The 14,266-nt window shown below is 45.1% G+C and overlaps 1 long non-coding RNA gene across 1 annotated transcript; it reads right to left on the bottom strand.

Moving 5' to 3' along the window:
- Positions 1-10,721: 10,721 nt before the first annotated feature.
- LOC149344766 (uncharacterized) lies at positions 10,722-13,527 on the bottom strand. The gene is made up of 3 exons (XR_016282789.1): positions 13,203-13,527; positions 11,454-11,547; positions 10,722-10,846 (listed from the first exon to the last, which is right to left on the bottom strand). It is a non-coding gene; the product is annotated as an uncharacterized LOC149344766 (long non-coding RNA).
- Positions 13,528-14,266: the final 739 nt, after the last annotated feature.

Genomic DNA, 14,266 nt, shown 5'->3' with positions numbered 1-14,266 from the left:
AAACTACTGCTGCTAGTGAATCAGCAGTGGTAAATTGTCGCTTCTCGGAGTGAATGAATGCACCGCAGACGAAAGTGCCGGCGGCTTTTTCCGTTTCTTCGAGCATCTGTAAGCACTTTTTTAGGCCCCGCCCATATGCGACATGTCGCAAAAGGCGACACCGGCAGAATACCACCCCCGGTCTTCGGCGTGAGAGACGAGCACGCTATCCACTCCGCCATGCCAGCTCGATGGTTTGGAATGAACAAAGGCGCGTCTAGTGAATACGGTGTCTTCACTCACTCTCATCCTCCTCCATTCCCTTCCGGCGGGGTTTAGGTGTCCACCGACAAATGAGAAACAGATACATTTCCTTTCCCCAAAAACCAATTTACCGACGAGCGAGGCGTAGAACCGAATGGGCGATGGTGTTCTATGGACTCCTTGGCAGCGTTGCAAGACGCTGTCGCGTTCCACTCTTAGGGGCGAAGCTTAACATCTTAACCACACATCAGTGACCACACTTTAGGTCAAAAAAGTGCCCCCCTGAATTTTGACGGGTGTCCACCGAGATATGTGAGACAGTTACTGCGTAATTTCCTTTCCTCAAATACAATTTTCATTTTCTTCATTACGGCTCCTCTTTATCTATCTTCTTTCACTCCCACCTCCCTTCCTCTACGGTGCGGTTCAGGTGTCCACCGAGATGACAGAGAATTACTGCGCCATTTCCTTTCCTCAAAAAGCGTTGCGTTCAAAGGGCCGAACGGGTGGTGGCGTTCCGTGGACTCCCTGGCAGCGCTACAACGCGCTGTCGCGTTCAAGCTTAAGCGTCATTAATTAGCAGTTAATTAGCATTCAGGCATTAATCAGTAATTAACAATTAATTAGTGATTTGCCATCACTTAGTAATTAGTACTCAAATATATGTGACGCCACCAGTGCCACAGAAACAGCGAAGGTGGTGCGGAAAACGCTTCCGCCTCTACCCACTTTAGACAGTCAAAGTGCCCCCTGAATTTTTGTTGCTAGCTGGCGTTATTGTTGTAGAAATAAATGCCTTGTTTGTGTCAGCCAGTGTGTCGCTCCTTTGTTCCCTCAGAGCAAGACCCGCCGTGGTCGGCGTGCGCTTGGTAGCGTACGCGACCACGGGGTGGGGTCCGGCTGTTTTGAACTTGGTCAGCCGCGTTTGAACGGGGAGAACGCATTTATCTCCCCATTTAAAACCCCACAAGCTTTATGTTTCTGGTTGTGCTTTTGCCGGCGCCACCGACGGACAAGGCAATGCCGTGCCTCCCAGAGGTGGAGCATGTGGTTGTCCACATCCCAGACGGCCTCTGAGAGCTGAATTTGAGTTTCGGATGAGCGAAGACCAGAGACCGATTGTTCTGACCAAGTCTAGTGGTAGCCTTGCTCATGTATGGTGTTGCAGTGTTATAATTTTGCCTGAACTTGGTCCAATCTGGGAGTCGGGCTTGTGCTGTTGGTCGCGCGAAAGGATGGGTCCTAATCGTAGTGTTCAGGAGGCAGTGGTCGCTGCCAAGGGTTTCCTCGGTGTTGACCCAGTGTGCATACTGAATGTTTCGGGCGAAGGTCAAGTCCAGATATGTATCCTTAATCATGGAGTTGCCTGTACGAGTTGGGTGGACTGGGCCAGTGTGAAGAGTGAGGCCCAGCGTTGACGCAAGCTCCGCCAACTTGCGTCCCCGCTTCTCTTTTTTTTCAATTCAAGTTTATTTGCATCTATACATGTACAGATGACGGGAGTGCAGACAAAAAGCCAAATGGATTTGGCTTGACGGGGTCTGTACCCCCTACAGAAATGGCACTGTGCACAAATAAAGAGAACGCAAAGATAGAATAATGGATAAACGAAAAAAAAAGTATTAGTGAACATTCTATAACATTCGATGCTATAACAGAAATACATACGGCCAAAAAAAAAATCAATGATAGAATGCTGAAAGGATTTAAAAAGCAGAAAGCATAAAGCATAAAATTATAGAAATAAAATAGCTTTGAAATTCACAAACATAAATAATAAGTTACTAACAAGCAAAGAAAATTGGTTAGACATTCATGGCGTCAGTGTATACTACAGCAAAGCAAACAAAACAAAAAAACGAATCCACAATGAGCCCATAAAAGGAGAGCTACGTTATTAAGTTTCTAATGAGTTTAACAAAGATGGCAGTGTGTGGCGTAACATTTGTTGACCGTAGTTAGTGCGCGTTTTAGGAACGTACCATGTTTCTCTGTGACGTGTGTTGTAAATGTTAGAACTCATTGTCAATAGAGATAAATGCTCGAAGAATTTGGTGTTCTGTTTTTTCGCAGTAGTGAAACGCTTGAGTAAAATACTACGATATATGGAGGTGACAGGCTGTAAGTTAAGGGCACTGAAAAGAGGCTGCGTATGAGCGTCATATGAGGAATTAGCGATAGCGCGCACTGCTTTCTTCTGCAAAAGATAAAGCTTTGTGATGTTAGACATTGTGGTGTTTCCCCACACTAAATGGCAGTAATTCAGATGGGACAGGAAGAGACAGTTGTAAAGCAGCTTTTTCACGCTCAAGGGAAGAAAAAATCGAAGTTTCGTTAGTATCCCCACAACACGAGCGATTTTGTTAGCAACTGAGTCTGTACAAAGATTCCAAAGTAAGTTCTCTTGAAATACGACCCCGAGGCACTTAATGGATGGCACAATGTTGATAACCGAGGAACCCATTTGCAAATGGCCGTCAATGTGGACATTTTTGTTTTTAGGTTGAAAAAGTACAGCCTTTGTCTTGCTTTTATTTATAGACAGTGAATTCAATGAACTCCATCGATTGAGTTCGCTTAAAGCAGCGTTCGCAAGAGCCAACAGGTCCCTTGCACAACCAGATGTAAAAAACAGACTAGTGTCGTCAGCGTATATGATGAATTGGGCAGTGGTGTCAATATTTATTATGTCGTTAATGTAAATATTAAATAACAAAGGTCCAAGAATGCTTCCTTGAGGTACACCAGAATGAATGGGTAAGTTATCTGAAAGACAGTTATTTATTGAAACCCTCTGACACCTGAACTGCAGATAGCTTTTGATTAAGCTAAGGAATGGGCCCCTGAAACCATAAATTTCAAGTTTTGTTAGCAGTGTGGTGTGATTAATTGTGTCAAAGGCCTTTGAAAAATCGATGAAAATGCCTAGTGTCACAAAATTTTGCTCAAATGCTTGTAATATTAGTTCCTTTTGTGTTAGTAGAGCTAACTCTGTCGAACGACCCTTTCGGAAACCGAACTGACAGTCAGTAAGGATATTGTGTTTTTCGCAGAAAGCGGTCATTCTGAGTGTTATTAATTTTTCTAGGCATTTTGAAAATACAGGTAAAATGGATATTGGTCTGTAGTTAGACATGTTGTTTCTATCACCGGCTTTGAAGAGCACTGTAACCCTTGCGAGTTGCATGCGCTTAGGAAATATACTGTTTACAAAGCACAAATTATACACATGCTCAAGAACTGGACATATCAGGTCTAAAACGTGTTTTACGGGGCGTATTTGCAGGTCATCAATATCGCAGCTTTTACTGTTTCGCAGAGCGGAGAACGCAAGACAAATTTCTTCGGCGCTAGTTGGATGCAGAAAAGCACTATCACAAGTTTTGGAATTGACGTACTCTGCGGAGCGAGGATCGTGCAAACTATTCACTAGGGACACAAAATAATTATTAAAAGCGTTTGCTAAATGCGCGCCTGATGAAAGTTCCCCATTAATAATCAATTCTCGTACGCCCTCTGGATGCTGACGTCCAATGTTAAGCACTGCGCTAAGGTTTCTCCACGTGATGTCCGTCCGCTTTACAGCTTCAGGATCAAACAACCTATGAAGGTAATCTTTCTTAGCTTGTCTGAGGGTTGCAGTTAACTTATTCCGAAATTTCTTAAATTCGGATAGATGGCACGTGTCTCTTGTGTCCAAAAAACGTTTGAATAGAGCATCTTTTTGCTTGATTAGTTTCAGAAGTGCACTGGTTATCCAAGGTTTTCTAGCTTTTCTAGGCTTCAGTGTTTTAGGGTGAAAAGATTCCGAGTAAGCCTTTTTGAAAAGACACAGAAATGACTCGTACGCGGCGTCTGCGTCAGACTGATTGTACACGTCGAGCCAATTTATTTTTGATATTCTTGTATGGAAATCCTCGAGTGTAGCTGGATTAATATCATGGATAGTGATCGGGGGACACTGCTTTGGCTCTTTACTCGAGACATACGATTCCAAGAGAAGAAATACTGGCAAATGATCGCTAATATGAGCGCTGATTACTCCGGAATTAATAGTTCGAGATTCAGTGTTTATAATGAAAACATCTAGCAAACTTTCACAGTCCTTGCTAATGCGAGTTGGAGCAGTAATTGTGTTGAAACATGCATTAGCTTCTAAAAGTCGAGTGAAATCAGTACTCAGCTGCGTTTCGTTCAACATGTTAATATTTATATCGCCGCCCAAGACGAGTTCATACCTGTTTTCATTTATCCAGGATAAGAAGTTTTCCATAAATGTGAAAAAGTTTGCAACGTTCCCGCCTGGAGGGCGATATAAAACAGAAAATATGCTTTTGTTGTGAACGACAGTCAAGATTTCAAAGTCCGCTGTAACCGCCGTAAACTCGTCGATTTTTTCACACTGAAAATTCTCCCTGGCCATGAAAAGTACGCCTCCACCGTTCCTGACTGAGCGATTTAAGTAGTGTCTTGTGTAACCTGGGATCTGTATAACTTCGTGGTCGTGTCGGTACCATGTTTCACAAAGCATAATAACATCAAATGAAAAGCCAAAACATGAAAACAAGGCACACAGCTCATCAGACTTATTGCGCGCTGATTGAGTGTTCAACAGGAAGAAAGATGTGCATGGCTTTTCATGATAAATATTAGTCACATCCGCAGGGTTCACCGATTTGCCAGCCATTGACGGGAATGGCTGTTGGCAAATTGCTCGGAATTCACGGCAAATTCACGGCAGTAATCCCACATCCGAGCGGGAGCGTTAAAATCGCCCACATTCACGAGAGGGTCCCGACCCGCAACTCTCAGCGCGCGGCTAAAGAGGTCCGCGAGTGATATATTCGGCATTTTCGGATTGCAGTATACATTGAGTACGTGTAACAGTGGGTGCTGCTTGCGGATTGGGAGGAGGGTCGCCATTACATAGCAGTGTTCAAGTGGCATGTTTAAGTCGACCTGGTTGGCTGTATAATTTCTATGGGCGCATAGACAAGACGAGGGGTCCTGCTGGAACGTCGTATAATTTGTTAGTGTGGCGCCTTTGACTCTTGGAGGGCTACCATGGCTGGCAAATGCTCAAAGGCTGAAAGGAAAAGCCGGCCGGTCGACCCGCTTGGAGCGGGACCGGAGCCCCCGACAGTTTCATTGAGTAATTGTAATAGGGGAAGCCGATTTGGAAAGGGGAGAGCGCCTACACCGAGGGTGTCCCGCCATGCTCAGATTTAGAGGTGAGAGGTGGAAGTGAGGCTGCCCGCGAGCCAGATACCAGGGGCTGGAGCTCAGCACCTAGAAGGGAGCAGCTGTCTTCGTCATCGTCGAGGCCATTTCCTCGGCGGGACAATCTGGAGGGCCGACCAGATACGTCGTTAAAAGTTTGGTTTGGTTTAGTTTATTGGGGTTTAACGTCCCAAAGCGACTCAGGCTATGAGGGACGCCATAGTGAAGGGCTCCGGAAATTTCGACCACCTGGGTTTCTTTAAAGTGCACTGACATCGCACAGTACACAGGCCTCTAGAATTTCGCCTCCATCGAAATTCGGCCGCCGCGGCCGGGATCGAACCCAAATTCAAATTCAAATTGAGTTTATTTCCGTTCAAAACAACGGAGGGGACTCGAACGAAAAGTGAAGCAAGTCCACTTGATTCATGATGGTTTCAAAGCGCTACAAGACGGAGACGAAAGCAAAAGAACACACATGACAAGCGCTTACTAGCCACAAAAAACGTTTATTGTTCTTTTATTTTCGTCTCCGTCTTGTCGCACTTTGAAACCATCATGAATATTTACCAACTTGCTCAACTTTTTGCCCTCGTTCGATTACGTTCGAGCCCCTTTTTATGGCATTTGGTGACAACAAAATTCTAGTATAACAACATATACATTTACAGAATTGCAGAATAGAACAAAAAATGTCAGTTATGCATAGAAAATCTTACAAAATAATTTGCACAATGCCAATATGCAATTCTAAGTGCAATGTTCATAGAAATTAGTACGTATAAAAATAATATGGGGGAACAAGGCAAAAGAAGTATTAATTACACAGAAAAAGCTCGACAAAACAATTCACACCATGAAATTATCCAAATTGTAGGTGGAACTTCTCTCTAGCAGAGCAAGGCTTCCGAAAGTTTTCCTCTGGTGACAATCAACTACTTTCTTTCAATTACGACTTATACTTCTATTTGAACTCCCCTTTTTCATCTGACTGCCTATTTCTTGACTTTGCTAATCACCGTTCCCCTCTGTAATGTACTCTGTATCTTGAGAGTAAAACTAAATAAATAAATATATCTTGCCAAGGAGAATTCGTGCAGGAAGGGGGAAGGATGAATGAATAAGAAAGAGGGTGCTAACTGCCCCCCACTCCCCTATCCATGCAGATCTAAAACTCAGGCGCCGATGCATGTACGCCTCAGTACATATCTCCAAGATCCGTTTTTAAGACAACTCTCCATCCACCTGACGCACCTTTATCCAACTGCAAACGTCGCTTCGCTGTGTCTCATGTGAGCGGAACTCATGTCCGCTCCTGACATTAGAGAGTCCAATGCAGATTATTATCTGTTTGTGACCTACAGTAAACAGTCTAAAAAGGCAAAAAAGAACAAAAAGACTGTCGTGACGCAGTGAAATCGTCCCCATCTCGCACTCCGCGAGCCCGGGTTCTACTCCTGCATTGACCCCAATTTTCTTTTCTTATTTATTAGTTGACAGTTCGTGCGTTGTTGGATTATGGATTTGATTGTGTATTTTGGTTTGCCTTGCTTAATTATGGTTTGGCTCGTTTAGATGCTTATCTTTATTTCTGGATCGGCTATGGATTCGACAGAGAGGGACACATCTGTCCACGCAACTCATGAGGCAAGAAGGAGCTCCGCATCAAAAAATCTTGTGCCAAAGCGCTTGATGTGTGGCATCACACCCACATTTCTGCGACAAGCATGTGCGCCTTCACGAATTCCACTCTTGAAACGTACTTTCCTTATCTGTGCAGTAACTTTCGTTTGCTCCTTAAAAGAATAAGCAATGATATAATAATTGCAACCATCCCTCGGAACCTTACGACGTGAAGCTATTGCTAACAAGTGCAGATGTAATTAAGGTACTTCACCCAGCCTGAACTGATACGTGTCACAATGTTGGTGCAGTATTTTTGTACGCTCGCATACACCCACAATTTCAAGGCATTTAGCAGTTGCTTTGCATCAACAGGTATGAATTCCTCATTCTTTCCTATTCTTATCTCTTTTTAGATACCTTTGGTGAGGTCTTGCTACATGCTTTCCGTTTGGTGTGTGCGAATATTTGAAAATCTCGAACAGGTCAAATAGTGTATTTTCGAAATTTTTCAAACCGTATCGAACGAGTTACGAACTTTCGAATACTTTTCGAACAACGGGCTCAGTGTTCAAATAAGGCTCGCCATGGTATAATTATAAGGCGTCTGTTCAAAAAACAGGGCCCACACTGATGCTGCGTACTACCTGCGGTGATCAGTATCCGCGGGATGAAGGGTGCAGTGCCGCTACGCAGTCCATTCTGTGGCAGCGTTCGTAATGCTCATGCACGGCCTCCAAGACTGGACGACGCGGCAAGGCTTAGTCAAGCTTAGCAGCCTTGATTGCCATGGCTCATATATGTTTTAGCCCCTCTCATGCCCTTGGGTGTGGTTCTAGTTTATTACTGCGAAAGCACTACTTTCACTTTCAGCTCCTCGCGTGGCGATGCCGCGGTAGCTACAATTGACCTTTAGCTTGACCTCTGCTATGACGTCATACCATCTGCCGCAAAAACCAGGGCTCCAACTTGTGCCGTCGCGAGGCGAGGCCGCGCTTTGTAGCTGCTGCCTAATTCCTGCGCCCCCCGCGCGCCGCGCGCCTAGCGGTGTGACGTCACAGCTGCAAGAGCAGGGCTCCAACTTGTGCCGTCGCGAGGCGAGGCCGCGCTTGGTAGCTGCTGCCTAACTCCTGCGCCCGCCGCGCGCGGCGCGCCTTTCAGCGCTCTTCATCACACACCGGGATAACGGTAATCTACACACGACCACTTCAGCATTGGATTAGATTGGATTGGATTGGATCGAATTGGATTGGATTGCATTGGATTAGATTGGATTCGATTTCAATGGATTGGATTGTATAACCGATGCATCACCACAAGTCTAACCACAAGCACCACCACCAGCTACACTACCAGCTGAACCATGGCGAAGCTACGGATATTGCTTTCGCAATTACCGGGCTTAACCAAGCTAAGCCACAGCCATTTTTTTCGGTCGTTATCGATACAAAATAATTTTGTACATCCTATGTGACGATCGGAGCAGTGCTGACGAGTTGCGGAACAGAACACTGCGCTTGCGCTCTTTCATGGGGTCTGCGTCACGAGTGGTATCGTAACTCTAACCAACGGCCTGGGAGATGTTCTAACAAATTTCGCGACCGAACGGCAATACATCGCCAAGGTCATTAGGGGCGCATGATTCGAGGGCATCGCCGAAACTCATAACTGTCTTGCCCTCCAGAGTGAAGCATCCACCAGTCGAACACCACAATTGGTCCTTGATGTAAACACAGGCTTACATTCAGCCGAGGGGCAAAGACTACTCGGCCTTCTGCATCAGTTCCAAGATTGTTTCCCGTCGACGCCAGCAGTCAAGCAGATGCCTCTCGCAAAGCACCGCACATTAACTGATGACAGTACTCGACCGGTTGAATAAAACCTATAACGTGTGTCATTCCAAGAAATACTGCAGGATGGGTTGTCCAGCTATCGAGAAGTCGGTGGGCTTCCCCAGAGGATTTGACTAAAAGTCTGCGAATTTCCTTTCACTACCGCAAACTTAGGCTGGTCACAAAAAAAGAAATCTACCCTTTACCACGCACTGACGACTTTCTTAACTGGCTGCGGCACGCGCGCTATTTATTTTTCTTCGCTGGACTTAAAAAGCCTCCATTGCCAAATCGAAGTTGATGAGCGGGATCGCTAGAAGAGAGCGTTCGTGACGCCGGACGGCCTTGATGAGTTCAAGGTCCTTCTATTCGATTTACGTTCTGCTCCGGGAAAATTTGAAGAGTGATGGACGCTGCTTTACGATGCCTACAATGGCAAACGTGATTGGTATACCTGGACGACGTTGCATTTTCGCCAACGTTTGAAGAACACCTCCAGCGCCTCTTGACCGTGCTACGAGCTATAATAACTGCTGACTTGATGTTAAGGCCTAAAAGATGCCCATTTGGTTATGAGGAATTCCTTTAACCAAGCCATATCGCCACGCATTGTGGAGTCCGACCGTATCCTGCTGAAACCGTTGCCGTCGCCAAACTTCCCACTCCTTCGGACAAGAAAACGGTCCGGCGTTTTCTGGACCTCTGCGCTTAGTAGCGGCGGTTCACTGCCAACTTTTCCCGACAGGCTGCACCGTTGACGCGTCTGACAAGAGAGGACGTCCTCTTCACGTGGACAGAATAGAAGCAACAGGCACTTGATGGTTTAGGGCGCCACTTGCAAACCACACCTTTCCATGGACATTTTCATTCTCGTGCCGAGAGTCTGGTCCACACAGATGCCAGCAACGTGTCCCTCGGTGCTTTACTCGTCCAATGGCAGGACGGCGCTGAGCGCGTGATAGCATACGCCAGGCGCAATGTTTTGCGTGCTGAATGTAATTATTCCACAACAGGAAAAGAATGTCTCGCCGTTGTATGCGCGGTAATGAAATTTCTACCCTACCTGTACGGCCGACATTTTCAAGTTGTAAGCGACCACCACTCTCTCTGCTGGCTGATGAACTTGCGCGATCCCTCTGGCCACCTTTCAGGCTGGCGTTTACATCTTCGTTAGTTCGACATGAGGATCGTGTACAAATCAGGAAGCCAGCACAACGAGGTCGACTGCTTGTCCAGGTCTTCAGTCGAAGCTGCGCGCGAAGACAATGAACCGTACTTTCTTCTCATCGCAGCCGTGGTGCAGCAACTATTTGCAATGAGCGACGTGAGGACCCGACCCTGAAACCTCTCATCGACTACCTGGAAGCACGTACCACTGGAGTTCCCCAGCCCTTCGCACCAACTCAGCCCTCCTTTTGTATCGGCAACAACGTGCTGTACAAAGCAAATTTTTCTCCAACCTGAACCCTGGTAGCACAAAATGTTGCAGCAACATTGCAGCAATGTTTGACTGCAACGTTGCTACAACGTGGATAATGTCCTCTTGAAATCACATTCAGGTAACGTTAGCATGCAACATCACAACAACGTTGCTGCCACGTTTCAACAATGTTGCTGCATCATTGCTGAAACGTTTAAGCAACGTTATGTAATGTTTCAGGAAACATAAAACAACATTCCAGTAACATACAATATACGCACGCATGCTGCATGCAGACCCTGAAGATTGTGCTCCTGCCGTTCATAGCTTGACCAGCCAGCAGCTTGTAAGAACGGCAGTGCTTAAACAGACAAACAAATGTGCAGAGTGACTAGTAAGACTTTTTATTGCTCTCTGAAGCTTGACCTCGCAACTAATGGAGATATTTCTGGCCTGTAATCGGCAATGCTGCATCCTGCACGAGTCCCTGCTGAGTGTAGCCAATGTTCTGCAAAGTAAAAAAAAAGTTGCACTTAAAACTAGGAAATCTGATGGAGAATACCTGCAAGAACAAAAATGTTCTACTAGCTTTTGTATGCAATCACTTATACCACAGACATGTTTTGACAGAAACATGCCATGAAGAGTGCGAAACATGAAACTTAGATGTTCTTTGCAGTGCAGTGCTATGACTGCAGAGAAGTCATGGTAAAATGAATTTGTGTTCACAACCAAAGCACGGTATAGCTGAGAGTCTCCACTGCAGATGGTTTATATGGACACCTTGTTCAGTTTGTTTTTGAACCTTCTGTTGTCCCAGGAGCGTATCTGTAAATAATACTGTGCATAAAAAGAGAAAAACATGAGCAGGGAGAGATATTCTATAGAATTACTAGTTCACAATACCACCATACAGCCGCTGTCATAACTGTTCCACAGGTGCTGTCCAGACTAAGGTCTGCTGTCGGCCAAGTTGAATGTCACAGTATGTGCTGACAGTTGTGCTCATAAAGCACAATACACTCAAAAAACATCTTGCACTTGCAGCAGCTGCATCTCTCCACATATTTGACAAAGCACTGAGGTGAACGACTTATGCAGAAACAGTTGCTCACCTTTGCTTAATCCTTGATGGGGCATAGCATAGTCAATCAGCTCCATATGAGTGCACCTTCTCTGTTACTCTCGCAAACTTTTTCTTCGCTTCCACTGAAAAGTTCAAAACCAAGAATGCAGAAGGTTGTGTGATCAGCCATTGCAGCAAATGGCATACAAAACCTATTCTACAATTAGAGAGAATTGCGAGCCATGACAAATTTTGAAGAATTCAGTAGAAAGTTTTTTAGAAAAAGACAAGTAATTAATTAACTAATTACTGGAATGTAATGGGTCTAAAGGCATTACACTTCATCTTTACTCTAAATTATTTTGATCTTTTTATTGGCATTTGTGCGCATTCTTTGCCTGCATATGGTAAAGCAGACCAGTTTATAAAACTTAATTTGAGCCTTGAATTTAAGTCTCTAGGACCTATTCATATGCAAAGAAAAATTCAGCACCGCAGTGGCTTTCAAGAAATGCAAACCGAGGCTTTCAGCTACTAGTGATGCTCTGAAAGTGACATGGCTAGATCAAAATGACCTCCGATACTGTTGACGCAAGGTTGTCGTGGTCCACATGTGACAGATATGTGTGGTCTCACTCAAGTATTTCAATATCTGTACTGAGTTTCTGCTCCTGTGCCAAGTGTCAGGGCCCATCACTTCGTCTTCTCGAGAGAAAAACACTTTTACAGTGTCTATTTCCCCAGCGACCAGGAGAAATTTGTACTAAAAATTTCAAAGCACTTGCCTCTGACTGGCTAGATAAAACCATGTGACAGTTTACCAAAATTGATCTTAATATTCTCACGGCCGTCTTTCAAGAGACAGAGAACGCTCAAGATCTACCTTCCATGCTGACGCAAATAGCAATTTTCATCAACAGAAACTTGACTGCTCATTGGGTTGCAAGTGCTGCGAATAGGGAACAGAGCAATATGAATTTAAGGCATCCTTTCGAGATAGTCCATGTGAGCCAAACCAGCAATCGTGGCGTGGAATGACAAAGATCATAAAGCCCAAAAAGAAAGAAACGAAGATGGGAAGCAAAACACATAATTAGCAGGTTGTTTGCGAGCTCGAGACTTGAGCCCGCGCGCGACAAGAAGACCACAACGGCACTTCAGAGCACTTTTTGTCACACTAGAACAATTTATTAGTATTTGCTTCCGCTTCCAGCTCTCTCCAGCTACACTGATATTTTAAGCTTTACACCTCGAACTTCTCAGTAGCGAATATGGGCCGTCAGAAAATAGGGGAGTACTCTTAATTTGGATGTGTACATTGGTTAAAGCCATATCAGTCCGGTACATCACACGTCAGCGGCGAAAATGAACTGTAACAAGTAACCAGTCAAGAAATTCTCCGGGATGCATGTGGAATGGACACCGCCAGAATGCTTCAACCACAGTCTAAAAAATACTACGGGATTTAGACTAAGCATCTTTCACCTCAGGCCTTTCCAAGGCATCTGTCTGACGTTTCCGCTGTGTTGTCGGCTACGGTGCTGACCACGCTTGTGCGCAGCAGGCACACTCGCGTCGCGGTCGGCGCTCTTGAAGATTTCGGGCACACCACATTCAACGTTCCAAGACATTCACCCTTGTAGCATAGTGCCCTTCCGGATACGAGACGGCACTGAGGCAAGGATTATCTTATTCTTTATCTCAAGTTCGGCGTTTCCAAAGTAACAGTGCCGAGGGAGCCATCTGAGCCAAGCATGGAGCCATCTGAGCCATGCGTAAAACGCGTAAGGGGACTTACTGTGTTTTTCGCCGATCTTATGATGAGGCGCTTTCTTGCGTGCATCCGCCGTAGTGTTGCATCCTACAAAAATGATCTCGAGTCCCTCAGCCCACTTGGACCAGTCGTGACCGGTACAGCTGAGGTCAGTTGGTCGCAGACCGCCACGTTCGCGCTTCGTTGTTTCCGCTCGATGTCGGCGAGGATTGGCGCGATGCACTAGTCGCTTGCTTTCCACTTACACAAGTCAAAAGAGCACTTTGACACCATTGTAATGTTTGATTAGGCCCGATTGCGTTATTCGGCGTACAGATTGAGACCGGTTGACACCGACCTGCCGCTTCAAGCCGCCATATTCTTTGTTGTTTCACTGTTGCCAACAGGATGTTCGTACTTGGGTATACACAGACACCACTTCGCATCTCTTGCGCTGTTTTATTTCATATCTTCAGGCTACACGGCTGGACAGAATATATATTTTATTTTTATATTTATCCTCTTCACAGCGGCTACGAAAGCGCAATTCCTTCAAGACACCAATCAGCAATTTTAGCTGATTAGCACGCTTTCCAAAAAGTGGTCCTCCGCGGCTGAAAGCTTTTTAATAAAAAAAATTGCTTTCTTTATCAACCGCCACATTTTTCGAATTTTTGAAAAGCTCACTGAAACACTTTAGGGACGCCCCATAAATTTGTGTGCTTGCTCAATATTTTGTGCTAGAAACTAAAAAAAAATTCAGGGTGCACTCTGACGATCCATAGTGCGCGAGGCGAAAGCCTTTCCCCACAGCTTGCCGTAGACACACAGAAGGCGGCTATGGGGCGACTTAGTCATGACCCATGACTAATTGGATAATGACCAACTAGTCATGACTAACTAGTGATGACTGGTTAATGACTACTTTGTCATGACTAATTACTTGACTAACTAGTCATGACTGGTTAATGACTACGTTGTCATGACTAATTATTTGACTAACTAGTCATGACTGGTTAATGACTAACGAGGCATGACTAATTAGTTGACTCCTTAATGACTAGTTAGCCATTACTAATTAGTTCACTAGTTAATGACTAGCTAGTCAT

Source organism: Amblyomma mixtum, chromosome 5 (genome assembly GCF_055824585.1).
Source record: "Amblyomma mixtum isolate Tamu chromosome 5, ASM5582458v1, whole genome shotgun sequence".
NCBI lineage: Eukaryota > Metazoa > Arthropoda > Arachnida > Ixodida > Ixodidae > Amblyomma > Amblyomma mixtum.
Note: the sequence above shows the minus strand (reverse complement) of the source record. Positions and strands in the feature narration are given on the sequence as shown.